General features: G+C 43.8%; 1 pseudogene across 1 annotated transcript in view; it reads left to right on the top strand.

Annotated features, from left to right (window-relative positions):
- LOC307066831 (zinc finger protein 541-like) overlaps positions 1-20743 on the top strand; it is a 34482-nt pseudogene extending 13739 nt beyond the window's left edge. The window contains exons 8-16 of the transcript in view: positions 150-474; positions 12843-12906; positions 13500-13642; positions 14048-14151; positions 15625-15700; positions 16266-16354; positions 19863-20003; positions 20188-20369; positions 20487-20743. The product of the transcript in view is annotated as a zinc finger protein 541-like (transcript). The remainder of the gene's footprint in view (positions 1-149; positions 475-12842; positions 12907-13499; positions 13643-14047; positions 14152-15624; positions 15701-16265; positions 16355-19862; positions 20004-20187; positions 20370-20486) is intronic.
- Positions 20744-21866: the final 1123 nt, after the last annotated feature.

The following is a 21866-nucleotide window of genomic DNA, read 5'->3' as shown; positions in this document are numbered from 1 at the left end:
TCCTGCGCTGAGGACTCTTTGCACGGACATGCTGGGTGTGCGTCTGGCTGTTCAGTACCCTTTCCCACTCTCAGGCCATCTTGAGGACTGAGCTGTGGGGCTGGTGGCCTCTGGTGACCCCTGTGATTCTGAAGTCTCTTTTTCTCCAGGGACAGGAGAAGGACGGGGAAGAGAGAGACAGCAAGGAGAGCAGCCAACACAGGAAGCGGAAGAAGCTCCTCCAGCCCAAGGCACTGCTTATCCCTCCTCCGCCCTCCATGTCTGGGGAGCTGGGCCCGGGAGGATGCCGCCAGAGCTGCCTGTGCTCGCCCGTGTTCCTGGTGGACCGCCTCCTGAAGGGACTGTCCCAGTGCCCTGCCTACACGCCGCCCCCGATGCTCAGCCCCATCCGGGAGGGCTCTGGGCTGTATTTCAACACTCTGTGTTCCACATCTGCCCGGGCCCGTCCCGACAGGCTCATCAGCGCCATGCTTGGTGAGTGAGCTTGATCACCCCATGATAGGCCTGCGGGGGGCCAGACCCCCGCCCCCTGTAGAATTTGGTCCAGCCATTCCCTCTGGCCTACGCTTGGGTCTGGTCTGGGGGTCCTGTTGCTGTTCAGAACTATCCCAGGACCATCTGGGACCAGCAGCCTTCTAGGTGCTTATAATTTTGTAGCCAGAAAGAAAATAGACTCAATTTAGCCTAACCACCATTCTGCCTGCCCTGTCGAGTAATTGTTTAAACAGCTTTATTGAGATATAATTCACATGCCATACGAATCACCCATTTAAAGTGTACAGTGATTTTTTAGTGTATTCTTAGGATTGTACACCCATCCCACAATCTAATTCTAGAGCATTTTCATCACCCCAGATGATTATATCCACGAGCGGTTACACACAGGCCCTGTAGCCCCCAGCTCCTCTGCCCTGGGCAACCACCAGTCTACCAACCTACTTTTTCTATGGGTCTCCCTATTCTGGACATTTCATATAATTGGGATCGTACAATATGTGACATTCTGTGTCTAGTTTGTTCACTTAGAATAATGTTGTCAAGGTTCATCCATGTTGTACTATGCCTCAGTGCTTCATTTCTTTTTATGGATGAATGATATTCCATTCTCTGGAGAGACAACATTTTATCCATTCATCAGTTGAGGGGCATTTGGGTTGTTTTCGTCCTTTGGCTATTGCAAATAGTGCTGTTAAGAACATTTATGTATAAGTTGTTTTTGGACATAAGTCCTCATTTGTCTTGGGTATACAGCTCAGAGTGGAATTGCTGGGTCAAAGGGTAACTATGTCTAATCGTTTAAGGAACTGCCGGACTGTTTTCCAAAATGGGCGGGTCATTTTAAATTTCCACCAGCATTGTATGAAAGTTCCAGTTTCTCCACATCCTTGCTAACACTTCTTATCTGTCTTTTTCATTATAACCATCCTAGTGGGTGTAAAGTGGTAGCTCATTGTGGGGTGTTTGTTTGTTTGTTTGTTTGTTTGCGGTACGTGGGCCTCTCAGTGTTTGTGGCCTCGCCCTTTGTGGAGCACAGGCTCCGGATGCGCAGGCTCAGTGACCATGGCTCTCGGGCCCAGCCGCACCACAGCAAGCGGGATCCTCCCGGACCGGGGCACGAACCTGCGTCCCCTGCATCGGCAGGCGGACTCTCAACCACTGCACCACCAGGGAAGCCCCCTCATTGTGGTTTTGATTTACATTTCCCCGATGGCTAACGATGTTGAGCATCTTTCCATGTGCTTATTATCCATTTGTATATCTTCTCGGGAGAAATGTCTGCTCAGATCCTTTGCCCATTTTTTAAATTGAATTCTTATCTTTTTATTATTGAGTTGTCTCAGTTCCTTATATAGTCTGGATGCAAGCCCCTTATCAGATATATGATTTGCAAATTCTCTCCCATTTTGTGGGTTGCCCTTTCCTGTTATTTATGATATGGTTTGCAGTACACATGTTTTTAATTTTGATGAAGTCCAACTTATTCTTAGGCCTGTGATCAATCTGTAGTTAACTTTTATATACTATATGAGGTAGGAGTCCAAATTTATTCTTTTCCATGTATGTATCAGTTCTTCCAGCACTTGAAAATACTGTTGTTTTCTCATTGAATTGTCTTGGTACTTTGTTTTGTTTTGTTTTCTTTTGCGGCCCACGGGCCTCTCACTGTTGTGGCCTCTCCCGTTGCGGGTCACAGGCTCCGGACGCGCAGGCTCAGTGGCCATGGTTCACGGACCCAGCTGCTCCGCGGCATGTGGGATCTTCCCAGACCGGGGCACGAACCCATGTCCCCTGCATCGCCAGGCAGACTCTCAACCACTGCGCCACCAGGGAAGCCCTGTCTTGGTGCCTTTGTGGAAAATCAGTTGACCATAAATGATTTGAGATTTTTCTTCTTTTTTAATACAGGCATTTTACAGCTATAGATTTCCTTCTGAACATTGCTTTAGCTACATTTTGTAAGTTTTAGTATGTTGTGTTTTTATATTCATTCAGCTAAAGTATTTTCTAATTAATCATTGCACTTCCTGTTTAATACACTATTAAAGAGTGTGTTGCTTAATTTTCACATATTTGTGAATTTTCCAAATTGCTGCCTTTTATTGATTTGTAATCTAATCCTCTTGTGGTCAGAGAACATACTTTGTTTCTTTTTCAATTTAATTTATTTAATTTTTTTTTAAATTTTTTTGGCTGTGCTGTGTGGTTTGCAGGATCTTAGTTCCCCACCAGGGATCGAACCCATCCCCCCTGCAGTGGAAGCGTGGAGTCCTAATGACTGGACCGCCAGGGAATTCCCTTAAATTTATTTTAAAATTTAAAATTTATTGAGGCATGTTATATGGGCTAGAATCCGGTCTGTCTTGAAGAATGTTCCATGTGAATTTGAGAAGAATGTATTCTACTGATGTTTAGTGGAATGCTGTATTTTGTCTGTTTTGTCTAGTTAGTTTCAAGTTCCTTGTTGATCTTCTGCCTAGGTGCCCTATCCACTGTTGAAAGTAGTGAAACCTCCAACTATTATTTTTTAATGGTTTATTTCATCCTTCAGTTCTGTCGTTTGTTGCTTGGTGTATTTTGGGGTTCTGTTTTTAGGTGTGTATATGTTTGTAATTGTCACATCTTCCTCACGGCTTGACCTTTTATCATTATGATGTGATTGTGACTTCATTTGTCATTACTACAATAATTTTATCATTATTTCTGGTAATATTTTCTTGTTTTAAAGTCTAATGTGCCTGACATTAGTATAGTCATTCCATTCTCTTTTTTGGTTGTTGTTTTCTTGGTATATATTTTTCTCTTCTTTTACTTTCAGCCTATTTGTGTCTTTGAAAATAAAGCATGTTACCTCTAGACACCATTAGTTGGATCATGTGTTTTTTTATCCAGTCTTAGAAACTCTGCCTTTTGGCTTGGTTTGTTTAATCTATTCTTGTTTAATGTTATATTGATATGGTTGGATTTACATCTGCCATTTTGCTTTCTATTTTCTATACGTTACATGTCTTTTTCTCCCTCTGTTCCTCCTTTCCTGCTTTCTTTTGTATTAAGAGAGTATTTTCTAGTGTAACATTTTAATTCTGTTAATTTTTCACTTTTTCTTAGTCATTTCTTAGTGGTTGCTCTAAACCACTTAAAATATATGTGTTATCAGAATCTGTTAGGATGTGTAATAACTCGCTAACAATGAAATATAGAAACACTGCTCCTATCTAGCTCTCTTCCTTCTAACTCTTTTGCTATTATATGTGAGAGACCCAGTAATACCTTACTGGTCATGTTTATTGCTTTATATACTTTTATTTCGTGTAAAAACACTGAGAGAATAAAGGAAAGCAAGCATGATTTATAGAGGTTGTTATATTAACCTTCTTATTTACCATTTCTGATCTCTTCATTTATTCTTGTGGATTTGAGTTACTGTCTGAGGTGATATTCCTTTACTCCAATGCAGCTGTGCTCCTTGTGCAGTTACTGTCACATATATTATATTTCTATATGTTAGAGGCCCACAATACATATTGTTTTATGCAGTTATTTTTTAAGGCACTTAAGAAAAGAAATATGTAATCATAGTGATTTTTATAGTTACCCATATTTACTAGCGCTTCGCTATTTTTTTTGGTTTGGATTCAAGTTACCATCTGATGTCATTTGCTTTCAATCTGAAGAACTTTCTTTAGTATCTATTTTTATTAGGGATATATAATTCACATACCATACAATTCATCCCTTTAAAGTATAGAATTCAATGGTTTTTAGTATATTCACAGAGCTGTGCAACCATCACTACCATCAGTTTTCAGAAATTTTCATCATCCCCAAAAGAAGCCCTGTACTTATTAGCAGTCCCTCCTTTCCATCCTCCCCATCCCCAGCCATGGGTAACGACTAATCTACTTTGTCTCTATTGATGTGGCTATTCTGCATATTTCCTATGAGTGGAATCATACAGTATGTGGTCCTTTATGAATGCCTTCTTTTAGTTAGCATGATGTTTTTAGGTTTCATCCACGTTGCACTATGTATCAGCACTTTGTTCCATTTTGCGGGGTGAATAATATTTCACCTTTAATATTTCTTGTAAGACAAGTCTGCCAGCAACAGGTATTCTCAGTTTCTATTTATCTGGGAGTGTCTTTATTTTACCTTCATTTTTGCAAGATAATTTGCTGAATATAAGATACTTGGTTGACACTCTTTTACTTTCAGTAATTTGAATATATTATCCCATTGCCTTGTAACCTACATCGTTTCTGTTAAGAAGTTAGCTGTTAATTTTACTGTAGTGCCCTTGTATGTAACAAATTGTTTTTCCCTTTTTGCTTTCAAGATCTTGTCTTTATTTTTGCTTTCCACATTTTGCCTATGTTATGTCTGGATGTAGATCTCTGTGTGTTAATCTTTCTTGGAGTTTATAGAGTTTGCTGGATATACATATTGTTTTTCATCAACTTTGGGAAGTTTTCAGCCATTAATACTTTAAATATTCTGTCCCTTTCTCCCCTCTTTCTGGTACTCCCACTACATATGTATTCTTGCATTTATTCACATCTTACATTTCTCTGAGGCTCTCTTCACTTTCGTACATTTTTTTTCTCTCTGTTCTTCAGATTTCGTAGTCTCCATTGTTCTATCTTCAGGTTTGCTGATCATTTCTTCTGCCAGCTCAGATCTACTGTTGAGCCTTATTTTGGTTATTGTACTTTTTTAACCCCTGAATTATTTCCATTTGGTTCTTCTTTTTTTTCTTTTTTGACTACATCGCACAGCATGCAGGATCTTAGTTCCTCGACTAGGGATCAAACCCATGCCCCCTGCAGTGGAGGCACGGAGTCTTAACCACTGGAGCGCCAGGGAAGTCCACATTTGTTTCTTTTTAAAAAAATAATTTCCATCTCTTGTTGGCATTTTCTCTTTGATGAGAAATTTTTATTTTATCTTACTTTAATTCTTTAAGCATGGGAGCCAGGGGAAGAAGAAGCGCCCATCTCCTTGGCTGCACCTACCTGGGTAGAGCTTCCGTTACAAAGAGCTGGGGGCTAGGTGGGTAAGGGAGTGGGCCATGGCTCCAGTGCCACAGACTCTCACTGTTCTTACCAAGATTTAGTAGATTTTCTTGAATGAGTATTTCTTAAAATGCTGTATGCCTTTAGGACAACTTGCAGAGACTTTGGCTTACTGTTCTTTTTTTTTTTTTGAATGATTTTTGTCAGTAAATTTGTTGTTTTGCCGAGTTCCTTACTCTACTTTTTCAGAAGTCTTATCCCCCTTCCATGCAATCTTTTTTTTTTATGCAGATATTTTAACAGATTTATTGAGATATAATTAGCATACAAGAAACTGCACATCTATAAAGTATAGTATTTTTTTCTTTATAACAAATTTAATCAGTCATACATACACATATGTTCCCATATCCCCTCCCTTTTGCATCTCCCTCCCACCCTTCCCTATCCCACCCCTCCAGGCGGTCACAAAGCACCGAGCTGATCTCCCTGTGCTATGCGGCTGCTTCTCACTAGCTATCTACCTTACGTTTGGTAGTGTATATATGTCCATGCCGCTCTTCCACTTTGTCACAGCTTACCCTTCCCCCTCGCCATATCCTCAAGTCCATTCTCTAGTAGGTCTGTGTTTTTATTCCTGTCTTACCCCTATGTTCTTCATGACATTTTTTTTTCTTAAATTCCATATATATGTGTCAGCATACAGTATTTGTCTTTCTCTTTCTGACTTACTTCACTCTGTATGACAGACTCTAGGTCCATCCACCTCATTACAAATAGCTCAATTTCATTTCTTTTTATGGCTGAGTAATATTCCATTGTATATATGTGCCACATCTTCTTTACCCATTCATCCGATGATGGACACTTAGTTTGTTTCCATCTCCGGGCTATTGTAAATAGGGCTGCTATGAACATTTTGGTACATGTCTCTTTTTGAATTATGGTTTTGTCAGGGTATATGCCCAGTAGTGGGATTGCTGGGTCATATGGTAGTTCTATTTGTAGTTTTTTAAGGAACCTCCTTACCGTTCTCCATAGTGGCTGTACCAATTCACATTCCCACCAGCAGTGCAAGAGTGTTCCCTTTTTTCCACACCCTGTCCAGCATTTATTGTTTCTAGATTTTTTGATGATGGCCATTCTGACTGGTGTGAGATGATATCTCATTGTAGTTTTGATTTGCATTTCTCTAATGAGTAAAGATGTTGAGCATCCTTTCATGTGTTTGTTGGCAGTCTGTATATCTTCTGTGGAGAAATGTCTATTTAGGTCTTCTGCCCATTTTTGGATTGGGTTGTTTGTTTTTTTGTTATTGAGCTGCATGAGCTGCTTATAAATTTTGGAGATTAATCCTTTGTCAGTTGCTTCATTTGCAAATATTTTCTCCCATTGTGAGGGTTGTCTTTTGGTCTTGTTTATGGTTTCCTTTGCTGTGCAAAAGCTTTGAAGTTTCATTAGGTCCCATGTGTTTATTTTTGTCTTTATTTCCATTTCTCTAGGAGGTGGGTCCAAAAGGATCTTGCTGTGATTTATGTCATAGAGTGTTCTGCCTATGTTTTCCTCTAAGAGTTTGATAGTGTCTGGCCTTACATTTAGGTCTTTAATCCATTTGGAGCTTATTTTTGTGTATGGTGTTAGGGAGTGATCTAATCTCATACTTTTACATGTCCCTGTCCAGTTTTCCCAGCACCACTTATTGAAGAGACTGTCCTTTCTCCACTGTACATTCCTGCCTCCTTTATCAAAGATAAGGTGACCATATGTCCGTGGGTTTATCTCTGGGCTTTCTATCCTGTTCCATTGATCTATCTTTCTGTTTTTGTGCCAGTACCATACTGTCTTGATTACTGTAGCTTTGTAGTATAGTCTGAAGTCAGGGAGCCTGATTCCTGCAGCTCCATTTTTCGTTCTCAAGATTGCTTTGGCTATTCGGGGTCTTTTGTGTTTCCATACAAATTGTGAAATTTTTTGTTCTAGTTCTGTGAAAAATGCCAGTGGTAGTTTGATAGTGATTGCATTGACTCTGTAGATTGCTTTGGGTAGTAGAGTCATTTTCACAATGTTGATTCTTCCAATCCAAGAACACGGTACATCTCTCCATCTATTTGTATCATCTTTAATTTCTTTCATCAGTGTCTTATAATTTTCTGCATACAGGTCTTTTGTCTCCTTAGGTAGGTTTATTCCTAGATATTTTATTCTTTTTGTTGCGATGGTAAATGGGAGTGTTTCGTTGATTTCACTTTCAGATTTTTCATCATTAGTATATAGGAATGCCAGAGATTTCTGTGCATTAATTTTGTATCCTGCAACTTGACCAAATTCATTGATTAGCTCTAGTAGTTTTCTCATAACATCTTTAGGATTCTCTATGTATAGTATCATGTCATCTGCAAACAGTGACAGCTTTACTTCTTCTTTTCCGATTTGGATTCCTTTTATTTCCTTTTCTTCTCTGATTGCTGTGGCTAAAACTTCCAAAACTGTTTTGAATAAGAGTGGTGAGAGTGGGCAACCTTGTCTTGTTCTTGATCTTAGTGGAAATGGTTTCAGTTTTTCACCATTGAGGACGATGTTGGCTGTGGGTTTGTCATATATGGCCTTTATTATGTTGAGGAAAGTTCCCTCTATGCCTACTTTCTGCAGGGTTTTTATCATAAATGGGTGTTGAATTTTGTCAAAAGCTTTCTCTGCATCTATTGAGATGATCATATGGTTTTTCTCCTTCAATTTGTTAATATGGTGTATCACGTTGATTGATTTGCGTATATTGAAGAATCCTTGCATTCCTGGAATAAACCCCACTTGATCATGGTGTATGATCCTTTTAATGTGCTGTTGGATTCTGTTTGCTAGTATTTTGTTGAGGATTTTTGCATCTATGTTCATCAGTGATATTGGCCTGTAGTTTTCTTTCTTTGTGACATCTTTGTCTGGTTTTGGTATCAAGGTGATGGTGGCCTCGTAGAATGAGTTTGGGAGTGTTCCTCCCTCTGCTATATTTTGGAAGAGTTTGAGAAGGATAGGTGTGAGCTCTTCTCTAAATGTTTGATAGAATTCGCCTGTGAAGCCATCTGGTCCTGGGCTTTTGTTTGTTGGAAGATTTTTTATCACAGTTTCAATTTCAGTGCTTGTGATTGGTGTGTTCATATTTTCTATTTCTTCCTGATTCAGTCTTGGCAGGTTGTGCATTTCTAAGAATTTGTCCATTTCTTCCAGGTTGTCCATTTTATTGGCATAGAGTTGCTTATAGTAATCTCTCATGATCTTTTGTATTTCTGCAGTGTCAGTTGTTACTTCTCCTTTTTCATTTCTAATTCTATTGATTTGAGTCTTCTCCCTTTTTTTCTTGATGAGTCTGGCTAATGGTTTCTCAATTTTGTTTATCTTCTCAAAGAACCAGCTTTTAGTTTTATTGATCTTTGCTATCGTTTCCTTGATTTCTTTTTCATTTATTTCTGATCTGATTTTTATGATTTCTTTCCTTCTGCTAACTTTGGGATGTTTTTGTTCTTCTTTCTCTAATTGCTTTCGGTGCAAGGTTAGGTTGTTTATTCGAGATGTTTCCTGTTTCTTAAGGTGGGATTGTATTGCTATAAACTTCCCTCTTAGAACTGCTTTTGCTGCATCCCATAGGTTTTGGGTCGTCGTGTCTCCATTGTCATTTGTTTCTAGGTATTTTTAAATTTCCTCTTTGATTTCTTCAGTGATCACTTCGTTATTAAGTAGTGTATTGTTTAGCCTCCATGTGTTTGTATTTTTTACAGCTCTTTTCCTGTAATTGACATCTAGTCTCATAGCATTGTGGTCGGAAAAGATACTTGATACAATTTCAATTTTCTTAAATTTACCAAGGCTTGATTTGTGACCCAAGATATGATCTATCCTGGAGAATGTTCCATGAGCACTTGAGAAAAATGTGTATTCTGTTGTTTTTGGATGGAATGTCCTATACCTATCAATTAAGTCCATCTTGTTTAATGTATCATTTAAAGCTTGTGTTTCCTTATTTATTTTCATTTTGGATGATCTGTCCATTGGTGAAAGTGGGGTGTTAAAGTCCCCTACTATGATTGTGTTACTGTCGATTTCTCCTTTTATGGCTGTTAGTATTTGCCTTATGTATTGAGGTGCTCCTATGTTTGGTGCATAAATATTTACAATTGTTATATCTTCTTCTTGGATCGATCCCTTGATCATTATGTAGTGTCCTTCTTTGTCTCTTCTAATAGTCTTTATTTTAAAGTCTATTTTGTCTGATATGAGAATTGCTACTCCAGCTTTCTTTTAGTTTCCATTTGCATGGAATATCTTTTTCCGTCCCCTTACTTTCAGTCTGTGTGTGTCTCTAGGTCTGAAGTGGGTCTCTTGTAGACAGCATATATATGGGTCTTGTTTTTGTATCCATTCAGCCAATCTGTGTCTTTTGGTGGGAGCATTTAGTCCATTTACAATTAAGGTAATTATCGATATGTATGTTCCTATTCCCATTTTCTTAATTGTTTTGGGTTCGTTATTGTAGGTCTTTTCCTTCTGTTGTGTTTCTTGCCTAGAGAAGTTCCTTTAGCATTTGTTGTAAAGCTGGTTTGGTGGTGCTGAACACTCTCAGCTTTTGCTTGTCTGTAAACGTTTTAATTTCTCCATCCAATCTGAATGAGATCCTTGCTGGGTAGAGTAATCTTGGTTGCAGGTTTCTCTCCTTCATCACTTTAATTATGTCCTGCCACTCCCTTCTGGCTTGTAGAGTTTCTGCTGAGAGATCAGCTGTTATCCTGATGGGGATTCCCTTGTGTGTTATTTGTTGTTTTTGCCTTGCTGCTTTTCATATGTCTTTGTGTTTAATTTTTGACAGTTTGATTAATATGTGTCTTGGCGTATTTCTCATTGAATTTATTCTGTATGGGACTCTCTGTGCCTCCTGGACTTGATTAACTATTTCCTTTCCCATATTAGGGAAGTTTTCAACTATAATCTCTTCAAATATTTTCTCAGTCCCTTTCTTTCTCTTTTCTTCTTCTGGAACCCCTATAATTCGAATGTTGGTGCGTTTCATGTTGTCCCAGAGGTCTCTGAGACTGTCCTCTGTTCTTTTCATTCTTTTTTCTTTATTTTGCTCTGCAGCAGTTATTTCCACTATTTTATCTTCCACCTCACTTATCCGTTCTTCTGCCTCAGTTATTCTGCTATTGATCCCATCTAGAGTATTTTTTATTTCATTTATTGTGTTTTTAATCGATGCTTGATTCATCTTTAGTTCTTCTAGGTCCTTGTTAACTGTTTCTTGCATTTTGTCTATTCTACTTCCAAGATTTTGGATCTTGGAAATAGAATCTTGGATCATCTTTACCATCATTATTCTGACTTCTTTTTCAGGTAGACTGCCTATTACCTCTTCATTTGTTAGGTCTGGTGGGTTTTTATCTTGCTCCTTCTCCTGCTGTGTGTTTTTCTGTCTTCTCATTTTGCTTATGTTACTGTGTTTGGGGTCTCCTTTTTGCAGGCTGCAGGTTCATAGTTCCCATTGTTTTTGGTGTCTGTCCCCAGTGGCTAAGGTTGGTTTAGTGGGTTGTGTAGGCTTCCTGGTGGAGGGGACTAGTGCCTGTGTTCTGGTGGATGAGGCTGGATCTTGTCTTTCTGGTGGGCAGGTCCACGTCTGGTGGTGTGTTTTGGGGTGTCTGCGGACTTTTTATGATTCTAGGCCACCTCTCTGCTAATGGGTGGCGTTGTGTTCCTGTCTTGCTAGTTGTTTGGCATAGGGTGTCCAGCACTGTAGCTTGCTGGTCGTTGAGTGAAGCTGGGTGCTCGTGTTGAGATGGAGATCTCTGGAAGATTTTCGCTGTTTGATATTATGTGGAGCTGGGAGGTCTCTTGTGGACCAGTGTCCTGAAGTTGGCTCTCCCACCTCAGAGGCACAGCACTGACTCCTGGCTCCTCAATTTGGGATGATTTGTTGTCTATTCATGTATTCCACAGATGCAGGGTACATCAAGTTGATTGTGGAGCTTTAATCCGCTGCTTCTGAGGCTGCTGGGAGAGGTTTCCCTTTCTCTTCTTTGTTCTCACAGCTCCTGGGTCTCAGCTTTGGATTTGGCCCCGCCTCTGCGTGTAGGTCTCCGGAGGGCGTCTGTTCTTCGCTCGGACAGGACAGGGTTAAAGGAGCAGCCTCTTCGGGGACTCTGGCTCACTGAGGCCGGGCGGGAGGGAGGGGCACGGAGTGCGGGGCGAGCCTTTTGGGAGGTCTGGGGTCTTCTGCCAGCGTTCAGTAGGTGTTCTGTAGGAGTTGTTCCACGTGTAGCTGTATTTCTGGTGTATCTGTGGGGAGGAAGGTGATCTCTGCGTCTTACTCTTCCGCCATCCTACCCGGAAGTTCATAGATTCCTTTTCCATTCCATGCAATCTTTTTATTTTATTTTATTGTGATGTGAACAGTTGATCTGTGATCTGTTCTTTTAACAAAGATTTAAGTGTGCATTACAGTATTGTTGACTATAGGTACAATGTTATACAGCAGATTTCTAGAGCTTGATTAATTGAAACTTTATGCCCATTGATTAGTAACCTCCCCTTTCCCACTCCCCCAACCCCTGGTAACCCCTATTCCACTCTTTGATTCTATCAATATGAATTCAACTACTTTAGGTACGTTATATAAGTGGAGTCATGCCGTATTTCTCTTTCTGTGACTGGCTTATGTCACTTAGTATAATGTCCTCAATGGTCATCCATGTTGTTGCATATTGCAGAATTTCCTTTTAAGGCTAAATGGTATTTCATTGTATGTTTATGTCACATTTCCTTTATGTGCTCATCTGTCAGTGGACATTTAGGTTGTTTCCACATCTTGGCTATTATGAATGGTGCTGGAGTGAACATGGGAGTTCAGATATCTTTTTGAGGTCTTGAGTGCAGTTCTTTTGGATGAATACCCAGAAGTGGGTTTGCTGCATGATATGGTAGTTCTACTTTTAATTTTTGAGGAAACTCCATACCATGCAATCTTTTTTTTCTAATTTTCAATTTTATATTGGATTAGAGTTGATTTACAATGTGTTAGTTTCAGGTATACAGCAAAGTGATTTTGTTATACATATTCACATATCTATTCTTTTTTAGATTCTTTTCCCATATAGGTTATTACAGAGCATTGAGTATAGTTCCCTGTGCTATACAGTAGGTCCTTGTTGATGATCTATTTTATATACAGTAGTGTGTGTATACCATGCAATCTTGAAGAGCCTGCTTTTAGCTGCTCTAGAAAGGCAGGCAGAAAGGGCCTCATGGGTCAGTTGTAGCCAGTCTTCTTGAGGCTCTTCCTTGGGTGTTTTCCAGGTCACATGGATGGCTCTTTTGGCATCAGTGTGGTGAAGGCCAACAGCAAGATCAGCACTGAACCGTGAGTTGGAACAGACTTAAAACCTGAGAGTCCTTGCAATGTGGGGATGCTTTTACCCTCCTTGCATTCCAGTGTCGGTTTTTCCCAAGGGAGCCTTCATCACGGCAAAGTCAGGTCTAGATCCAGAGCCTCCCTAGGAGAGAAGTGGTGGATTTTTCCAGGCGTTTCCCCAATATTCCTTCTGTCCAGACATACCATAGTTGGATCTCTGGGGACAGAATGCCCAGCACCCTGGGGTTCTACGTAGAATTGGTGACGGCGCAGTGAGATACTGTTTTGTAGCTTGGATGTTACCTTGGATACAAAAGAATGCCAGGTATCAGCACATACCTCCCCTGTCCTAGACCCCAAATGCCTGAAGCCAGAAATCTGGCGATAAAGCCAATTGGAGGAAGGAAGGAAGTATCCCTCAAGAGGTCTCTGGAATACCTGCGCGTGTCTACTGGGCTGATGAGCACTCCCTGTGTCTGAGAGATGGCCAAAAGGTGGGTTCCACAGCCCTGCTGAGCAGGGCTCACCGCACATCTCTCTTGTATTTCCCATCTTGGTCACACACATATGTCTTTATGTCCGTGTGTGTGGCCTCATTTCAGACACATCAACATAGGAAGCCAGTTTCAGGCTGAGATCCCAGAGCTCCAGGACAGATCACTGGCTGGAAGTGACGAGCATGTAGCTACTCTGGTCTGGAAGCCATGGGGAGATGTGATGACCAACCCGAAAACACAGGATAGAGGTGGCTGAGACTTTGGGGCCAGGTTCCCGAGGGCCCTTCTCCATCCCCAAGGGGTTTCTCCTCCCAGTTCTCACCTTGACCAAGAAGCAGTGATCCCCAGGCGGGGGTGGGGTGGGCAGAGCTGGCCTTCAGCGCAGGACTGCTTTGCTGTGCTGCAGTCCCTTGCCCCACCTCTCCTCTCACCCAGTAGCTGGGCAGGCCATCCAGAGCAGGTGCCAGGAGCAGGGTTTCTGCCCGTCCTCCTTGTCCCTCCCTTCCCTCAGCCTGCTTTTAGCAGAGAGGTGAGGGAGATGGTGACAGGGGCCCCCCGCCCCATCTGTGCTGTTGGGGAGGTTTCCTCTCTGGCACTTGCTGACCCTCTGTGTCTCCTCTCCTTCCCGCTGCCGGGCTGCCTGCTGGAAACAGTGACCGATCTCTGCAACGTGGCCTGCTCCAGCGTGATGCCGGGCGGGGGCACCAACCTGGAGCTCGCTCTGCACTGCCTGCATGAAGCCCAGGGCAATATCCAGGTGAGGTGCAGGCGAGGGTGGGCTCAGAGGAGCTGTGGGAAGCTCCCTGCTCTCTTAGGGCCAGGGGCTCTAGGCGCAAGACACGTGCCTTCTACTTGGGGCTTTGCAGCTCACGAGAACCAAAGGCTGGCCACCCACCGTTCTCCCTGGTCGCTTTGGGACTGGTGGTGTCCTTTTGAACGTAGGGGAAATGCACACATACGGGCTCAATCAGTTATTTATCTGGGGTGACAGCAGAGCACCAGGATTCCTCCAGCGTTACCTCATCTCAGCGCAGCACTGGGGAGGCGGTGCCTAGCAGAACCAACTCAGGGCCTGCATTAATCTGGTTTATTTACTGAACATTCACTTTTTGATTAAAAATGGTGTATAAAAACCTCTGATGCAACAGAAATGCCTCTGCCTTCTCCAAGGACCCTCCTCACAATCCTGAAGTTTAGAAAATGAAGAAGTCCAACTGTGTGTAGTGGGGGAGGAAGTCACGTCACCCGAGTTGGAGACCCAAGAGTCAGGGCTACATGGTGCTTTTTCTCAAGCTGAGAGGCAGTGGCTGGCACGTGGTGGGTGCTCAGCAGAGTAATCAGCACACATTTACTGGGTCCTCCTGATACCTGGTGATGTCATGGTATCAGGCTGGGGCCAGCTCAGGGGCCCATTCTTGGTGTAATGCTCTGCTGCCACCATCTTGAAATTCTTAATAGTTTCTGAGCACAGGGCACCGTGTTTCCATTTTGCGCTGGGTCCTGCAAACTGCATAGCTAGTCCTGACCGGGGTTACGCTGTTGAGCAAGACAAATGCCCTCTCTTTGCAGGGCTTACATTTTAGGAGAGTGAGCACATGAAATACATTTTTTAAAAGTGATAGATAATGATTAGTGCTGGGCTTCTCTGGTGGTGCAGTGGTTGAGAGTCTGCCTGCCGATGCAGGGGACACGGGTTCGTGCCCCGGTCCGGGAAGATCCCACATGCTGCGGAGCGGCTAGGCCCGTGAGCCATGGCCGCTGAGCCTGTGCGTCCGGAGCCTGTGCTCTGCAATGGGAGAGGCCACAACAGTGAGAGGCCTGCGTACTGCAAAAAAAAAAAAAAAAAAAAAAAAAAAAAATAAGATTAGTGCTATGAGGAACATAACATGGGGTAGGGCGGGGGCGGTGCCACTCCAAATGCTGCTCCCTGAAGAAATAAGGAGCTTGTGCCAGAATAAGTCCACACACTGTTTCGTCATCAAGTAAATCTTGCTATGAAAAAGGTAACGTCAGCTGCACTCACCAGTCTGCTTAGTGCTGTAGGCAGTGTGTCCCAAGTGGTTCACAGCTGGTGGCCAGTCCACAGACCGACCACACTTTGAGTCGCCCTGGGGTAGGGGTGGCTTTAGGGAGGGCTGCACATATTTTCTGAACGAATGAAAGAATGAAGGCGGGCGTCTACCTCACCTTCCCTCTCTCAGAGAGTTGCCCACCACTCCTCTCGTTCCAGGTTGCCCTGGAGACCCTCTTACTGAGAGGACCCCAGAAGCCACGGACTCACCCTCTCGCCAACTATCACTACACAGGTAACGAGCGTGGCTGCCCGCGTGGTTTTGGCCTGGCTGAGGCCCCTGCGAGCCAGTCAGTTTCCATGGCAAGCTCTGCACGTGCCTCCCGGAGTTCTCTTGGGGCCTGCACCTGCCCTCCCAGAAGGGCCCGTCGTCTCTGGGGGACTCAGTGGGTGCTGCTCTCTAGTTGGACCCAACCTTCCCCTTTCCACTGGTTCCCTCGTGGGCTCTTCGTGGCCACAAGGTGGGTGCCAGGTTGGGGTGGGCTCACGTTCCGCAGTTGAGCACTCCAGCCTTGGAGTTGCCCTGGAGGCAACCAGGGGCCCACGCCTGCCCTTGGCAAGTCTCTTAACCAGAGGAAGCCTCAAGTTGCTGCACCTGTCAAGTGGGGATGGTAAGAGCCCCTACCTGCTAAGGTTTTTGTGAGGATTGTGTGAGATAAAGCAAGTAAGGGGCTTAGCAGAAATCTTGGCATATAATGGGCGCTCGGTGGCCTAAAAAAAGAGGGGAGTCTGCACTTCAGCCGTGGCTGTGGTCCCAGAAGGAGAAACATTCTTCCTCCTCTTGGCTGTTTCTCCAATAGGTTTGGACATCTGGACCTCCATGGAGAAGAGGCTCTTTAAGAAGGCGTTCTGTGCCTACAAGAAGGACTTCTACTTGATACACAAGATGGTAAGGCGAACATGGCAGGCTGGTGTAGACAAGGCTCCTTCACACGGCCGAGGCGCTAGAACTGCAGGGCCTGTCAGGGGCGATACTCTGCTCATGCTGTGAACAGTTGACAACTGAAATGCCATTGCTTTGAACAACCCCAAACGGTACAGAAATGAATCCCATGTTCAAAATAAAGCCCTCCAGGCCCCTCCCCACAATCCCACTTCTGATTGATAACCTGACAGGTATTTACTGCCCATACGGATTTTACACACCTATATGCACTTTCTCAAAGAAGGATGACATCATATACTTAATATCCTGCTGATTATTTTGCTCTTTTTGTAACTTGATGTACGCCAAACTGCACATAATCAAAGTGTAAGATTTAATGTTTTTGACATATTTATACACTTGTAAGACCACCACCATGATCAAGATGATGAAAATATCTGTCACCCCCCAAAGTTCCCTCCTGCCCCTTTGCAACCCTTCCTTCCTGCCACCCGGGTCCCTAGTCAAGTCTTGTCTACTTTCTGTCACTCTAAATTAGTTTGCATTTTCTAGAGGTTTATATAAATGGAATAATCATACAGCATGTGATCTGCTTTGTCTGGCTTCTTACACTCAACCTAATGATTTTGAGATTCATCCATGTTGTCGTGTGTACCCATAGTTCATCCCTTTATTGTTGAGGAGTATACCACAGTGTGGACCGACCACTATTCATTTAATCATCCACCTGTTGGCAGTTTCCAGTTACTGATGACTACAGATAAAGCTGCTCTGAACATTCACGTACAAGTCTTTGTACAGACATGTACTGGGTTCTTTTTTTTTTTTGCAGAGATGGGGGTGGGATTATAAATACCTAGGAGGGGAATGAGGGTAACTTACAATAGATGTATGTTTAACTTTTGAAGAAACTGCCAAACTGTTTTCCAAAGTGGCTATACCACTTCCCATTCCCACCAGCAGGTTATGAAAGGTCCAGTTGCTCCACACCCTCGTCGACACTTGGTATGCTAAGTCTCTTTAATGTTAGCCATTCTAATGAGTGTACAGTAGCATCTGACTCCATTTTCCTAATGACTAATGATGCTGAGCATCTTTGTGTTTTTTTGCTATATGTGCACCTTCTCTGGTGAGCTGTCCATATCTTTTGCCTCTGATTTTATTGGAGTGTCTGTGTTTTTATTGAGCTGTAGGAATTCTTATTTTGTTCTGAACACCAGTCCTTTATCCAGATATATGCTTTGGAAATATTTTCTCCCAATATGCAATTTGTCAGTCTCCTAACAGTGTCTTTCGAAGAAAAGTTTTTAATTTTGCTTAAGCCTAACTTACTAGTTTCTCTTTTATAGACTGTGCTTTTCGTGTTGTATCTAAGAAATCTTTGCCTAACCCAAAGTCACAAAGATTTTCCCCTATGTTTTCTTCTGGAGGTTTTCTAGTTTTAGGTTTTATTTCTAGATTTATGATCCATTTTAAGTTTATTTTTTTATGGGGTACAAGGTGAGTTCATTTTTTGCATATGGATATTTATTGTTCCAATGCCTTTTGTTGGAAAGACCATACTTTCTCCACTCAGTTGCTTTTGTACCTTTGTTAAATATCAGTTGGCCATATATATATGCATCTACTTCTGGACGCTGTATTCTGTTCCATTGATCTGTTTGTCTTTTATTAAGCTATTCCCATACTGTCTTTCTTACTGTAGCTTTATTCTAAGTCTTGAAATCAGAAAATGTTAGTCCTTCAACTTTGTTATTCTTTTTCAAAGTTATTTTTTGTATTCTAGATCCTTTTTATTTCCCTATGAATTTTAGAAATAACTTGTCAATTTCAAAATAAAAATTCCTGCTAGGAACTTGATTGGTACTGTTTTTGACTCTATAGGTCAACTGGGGAGAGTTGTTACCTTAACAATATTGAGTCTTCTGACTCGTGAACAGGGTATATCGCTCTATTTCAATCTTTAATTTTTCAGCAATGTTTTGAAGTTTTTAGTGTACAGTTGTTGCATACTTTTTGTCGGATTTATTCCTAAGCGCTTGGTTTTTTTTCTGTTTTTGTTGGGTTTTTTTTTTTTGTGGTACGCGGGCCTCTCACCATTGTGGCCTCTTCCGCCGCGGAGCACAGGCCCCGGACGCGCAGGCCCAGCAGCCATGGCTCACGGGCCCCGCCGCTCCATGACACGTGGCATCCTCCAGGACCGGGGCACGAACTCGTGTCCTTGCATCGGCAGGCGGACTCTGAACCACTGCGCCACCAGCGAAGCCCAGTACTTGTGATTTTTATGATGTTATAGAGTTCTTTTTTATTTCAGTTTCCAATGGTTTGTTGCTAGTATGTATAGAAATAAAATTGATTTTTATATTGATCTTGTGTTCTGAAATGTTGCCAAACTAACTTACTAGTTTTGGTAACTTCTTTGTGGATTCCACTGAATTTTCTACATAGACAGTCATATCATCTGCAAATAAAGACACTTTTATTTCTTCCTTTCCAACCTGGATGCCTTTACTTTTTTTCTTGCCTTTTTGCACTCTAGAACCACCAGTACAGTATTGAGTAGAAGTGGTGAGAGTGGAAATCCTTGCCTTGTTCATGATATTTGAGGGGAAACCACTCCACCGTTAGCTGTAGGGATTTTGTAGGTATCATTTATCAGGTTGAAGAGAAGTTCCTTCTATGCCTATTGTGCTGAGAGTTTACATCAGGAATGGACATTGGATTGTATCAAATGCTTTTTCTGCACCTATCAAGATGCTCATATGATTTCTCTTTTTTAAGTTTAATATGATGAATTACATTGATTTTAGATTGTTAAACCAACCTCACGTTTCTGGGATGAGCTCCACTTAGTCATGGTATATTGTCCTTTATATATATATATATATATATATATATATACATATATATATTGTTGGATTCTGTTCGTTAAAGTTTTGTTTAAAAATTTTCATCTATGTTCATGAGGGACATTGGTCTGTAGCCTTGTTTCCTTGTAATATTTTTGTCTGGCTTTGGTATCAGAGAAATGTTGAACTTACAGACTGAGTTGGGAAGTATTCCTTCCTCTTCAGTTTTTTGGAGGGCTCTGCCTAGCTGTCGCATAAGGCTATGAGGTATCCACCACGTAAGGACACTCTGCTTTAATTAGTCCCAGTCGGTAGACATGTGGCTCCACATGATGTCACAGTGAGCGTCCTCGTGTGTACCTTTGTGTGCGTTTTCCTGGAGAGAAGCCTTCCTGGGCCAGCCTTGTTGCTCAGAGCATGCAGAGCTTAGATGGTGTTGACTCTGGTGGCTTCTCTCTGAACTCCTTCATCCCCAGGAGGACTTTGTGATTCTCTGTCCCCCGTAGCAGAGGAGCATACCAAGCCATAGGGGAGAGACGTTTCAGGAGGGCTTTCAAAAAGTGGCAGCTGGCCCCATGGGGAGGGGATTTAGGGCGTCAACGCCATCCTCACTGCTGCTCCTGAGGCACTGTCCTTAGCCGGCCTCTGTCTTCCTCCACTAGGTCCAGACTAAAACAGTAGCCCAGTGTGTTGAGTACTACTACACTCAGAAAATAATGATCGATTCTGACCGCGGCCGAGCCCCAGTGCCAGAAAAGAGGGTCAAGAGAGAGCTGGGTGAAGCAGACAGGACAGAAGCGAAGGTAGAGGGTCTCGGGGTAGGGCTTCAGGAGTTCAGCACGGATCTGGATGCCCGGTGCCCATCCAAGCTGGGTGGCGGTGGGGGGGGTGCACCCCGTGACGTCTGGACGCTCTGGACACCTGCTTCTCCCTTAGAAGGGCGGCGGGGCGGTCAGCACCCTTTCATCACCTCTGCCCCCTCTGCAGGTCACTCGTAGCCCTCGGAGGAAACGCAGCCACCGTCCAACCCCCGAATTACAGAGGACTACTGAGAGTTACAGGAGGGAGTCCATCCCCAACTCCAGCCCCAACACCGGCTCGAAGCGGACCCCTGAGCTGCCGGGGAGCAGCAAGGGCCAGGGCTTCTTTCCCTGCCGGGAGTGTGAGAGGTACCGTCCTTTCCCTGGACGTTCCCACACCGCCTGCCCTCAGCCCTCTTGGGTGCCCCCCTCAGGGCTACCCGCCTTCCCCTGCTCTGACCCCTGTGTCCTCTGGTGCCTCCTCAGGGTGTTTGGCAAGATCAAGGGTCGGAATGCCCACATGAAGTGGCACCGCCTTCAGGACCACGTGGATCCCACCGTCAGGGCAAGGTGGCCCGTGGAGCCCTTCCAACTGTAGGAGGAGGAGGGCGAGCTAGGGGCTGGCATCGGCCCTCTGCGTGGGCAGCTAGTTGGCATGGGCACCTCGAGCCCTGTTGCGTCTCCTTTGTTAGTTTGTTTTTGTACGTTTTTCCTTATATATTATTAAATTAGTTTTTTAAGCAGCTGTCTTCTGGCTTCCCTGCTTGTTGATCCAGCGAAGGCTTTTGAGCCCCTGCCGCTCCCAGAAGCCACAGTGACTGAGTCCCTGCCCTGGAGGAGCCTCATACTTGAATGCAGCCAGCATTTATCAAGCACCTGCTGTAGCTGTGCCAGACAATGCCCAGTCCACGTGATGGGGACATAGTGATGGAGGGACAGGCCCCTCCCCTCACAGAGCTTACATTTTAGGAGCGGGAAGGTAGGAGTGATAAAGCAGCAAAAAGGTGAGTTTAGATATCTATAGTGCATATGGTTTTGGCCGTAGTAACAGAGGAGTCAGCGTAGGTTTAAGCTCTCAGGACACGTGGTGGTGCCAGTGGCTCCACGGTGAAGTCAAGGCCTGCCAGCAGTGGCCAGCATCTGCAACTCGGCTGCAGCAGCTGCAGCAAGAATCCCCTCTTGTACACGGAGCACCCAAACCTTCGGAGGGTGCAGGGCAGAGAGCAGCTCCCTCCCTTCCTTGTTCCCCTTTTTAAAAGTGAGGAAAGCTTGTAGCAGCGCCCCACAGAACGCCCCTCACGTCTCCTCGGCCAGAACTGTAGCCCGTGCTCTTTCTAAACTGATCCGTGGCAGTGGAAAGGGAAGTGGCCACCGTTATCCCAGACCCTCAAGATTTCTCTCCAGGACAAAAGCATAAGTTGTGTTCCCCCCAGTTCCAGGAGTGGGGAGAACCAGTGTGCTCCCTCAAATTTGTTGTCACCCGATCCAAACTGGAATCCCATTTGCCAGGAAAAGAAGAGCAAGCAGAAATGGCCACTGGGGAGTCAGACCTTGTGTCCACCACAAAGTGACATGAGGAAAGTACAGCAGGGGGCCAAGTCCGAGGGAGTGACGGAGTGGCAGACGCTGGCAGGTGGATGGCGCGGGGGTGGGAAGCCACACTGAGGATGCTGCTGAGGCTGAGACCCACTTCCAGGCCCCGGTGAGGCAAAGCACAGACTCTGCCATGGGAACCAGGGGAGGCTGTGCAAAGCTCTAGCTGCTGTGTGGGGGCCGTGGACGGCAAGACGGGAATCCTGGAGAGTAGCTGGAAGGCTCTCAGCGGAGATGGTGGCCTGGGCTGGAGGAGCAGTGAAGAGGCCAGAA

The sequence above is a fragment of the Hyperoodon ampullatus genome (genome assembly GCF_949752795.1).
Source record: "Hyperoodon ampullatus genome assembly, chromosome: 18".
NCBI classification, from domain to species: Eukaryota; Metazoa; Chordata; class Mammalia; order Artiodactyla; family Ziphiidae; genus Hyperoodon; species Hyperoodon ampullatus.
The sequence above is the reverse complement of the archived record's forward strand: the minus strand, read 5'-3'. Positions and strand labels throughout refer to the sequence as shown.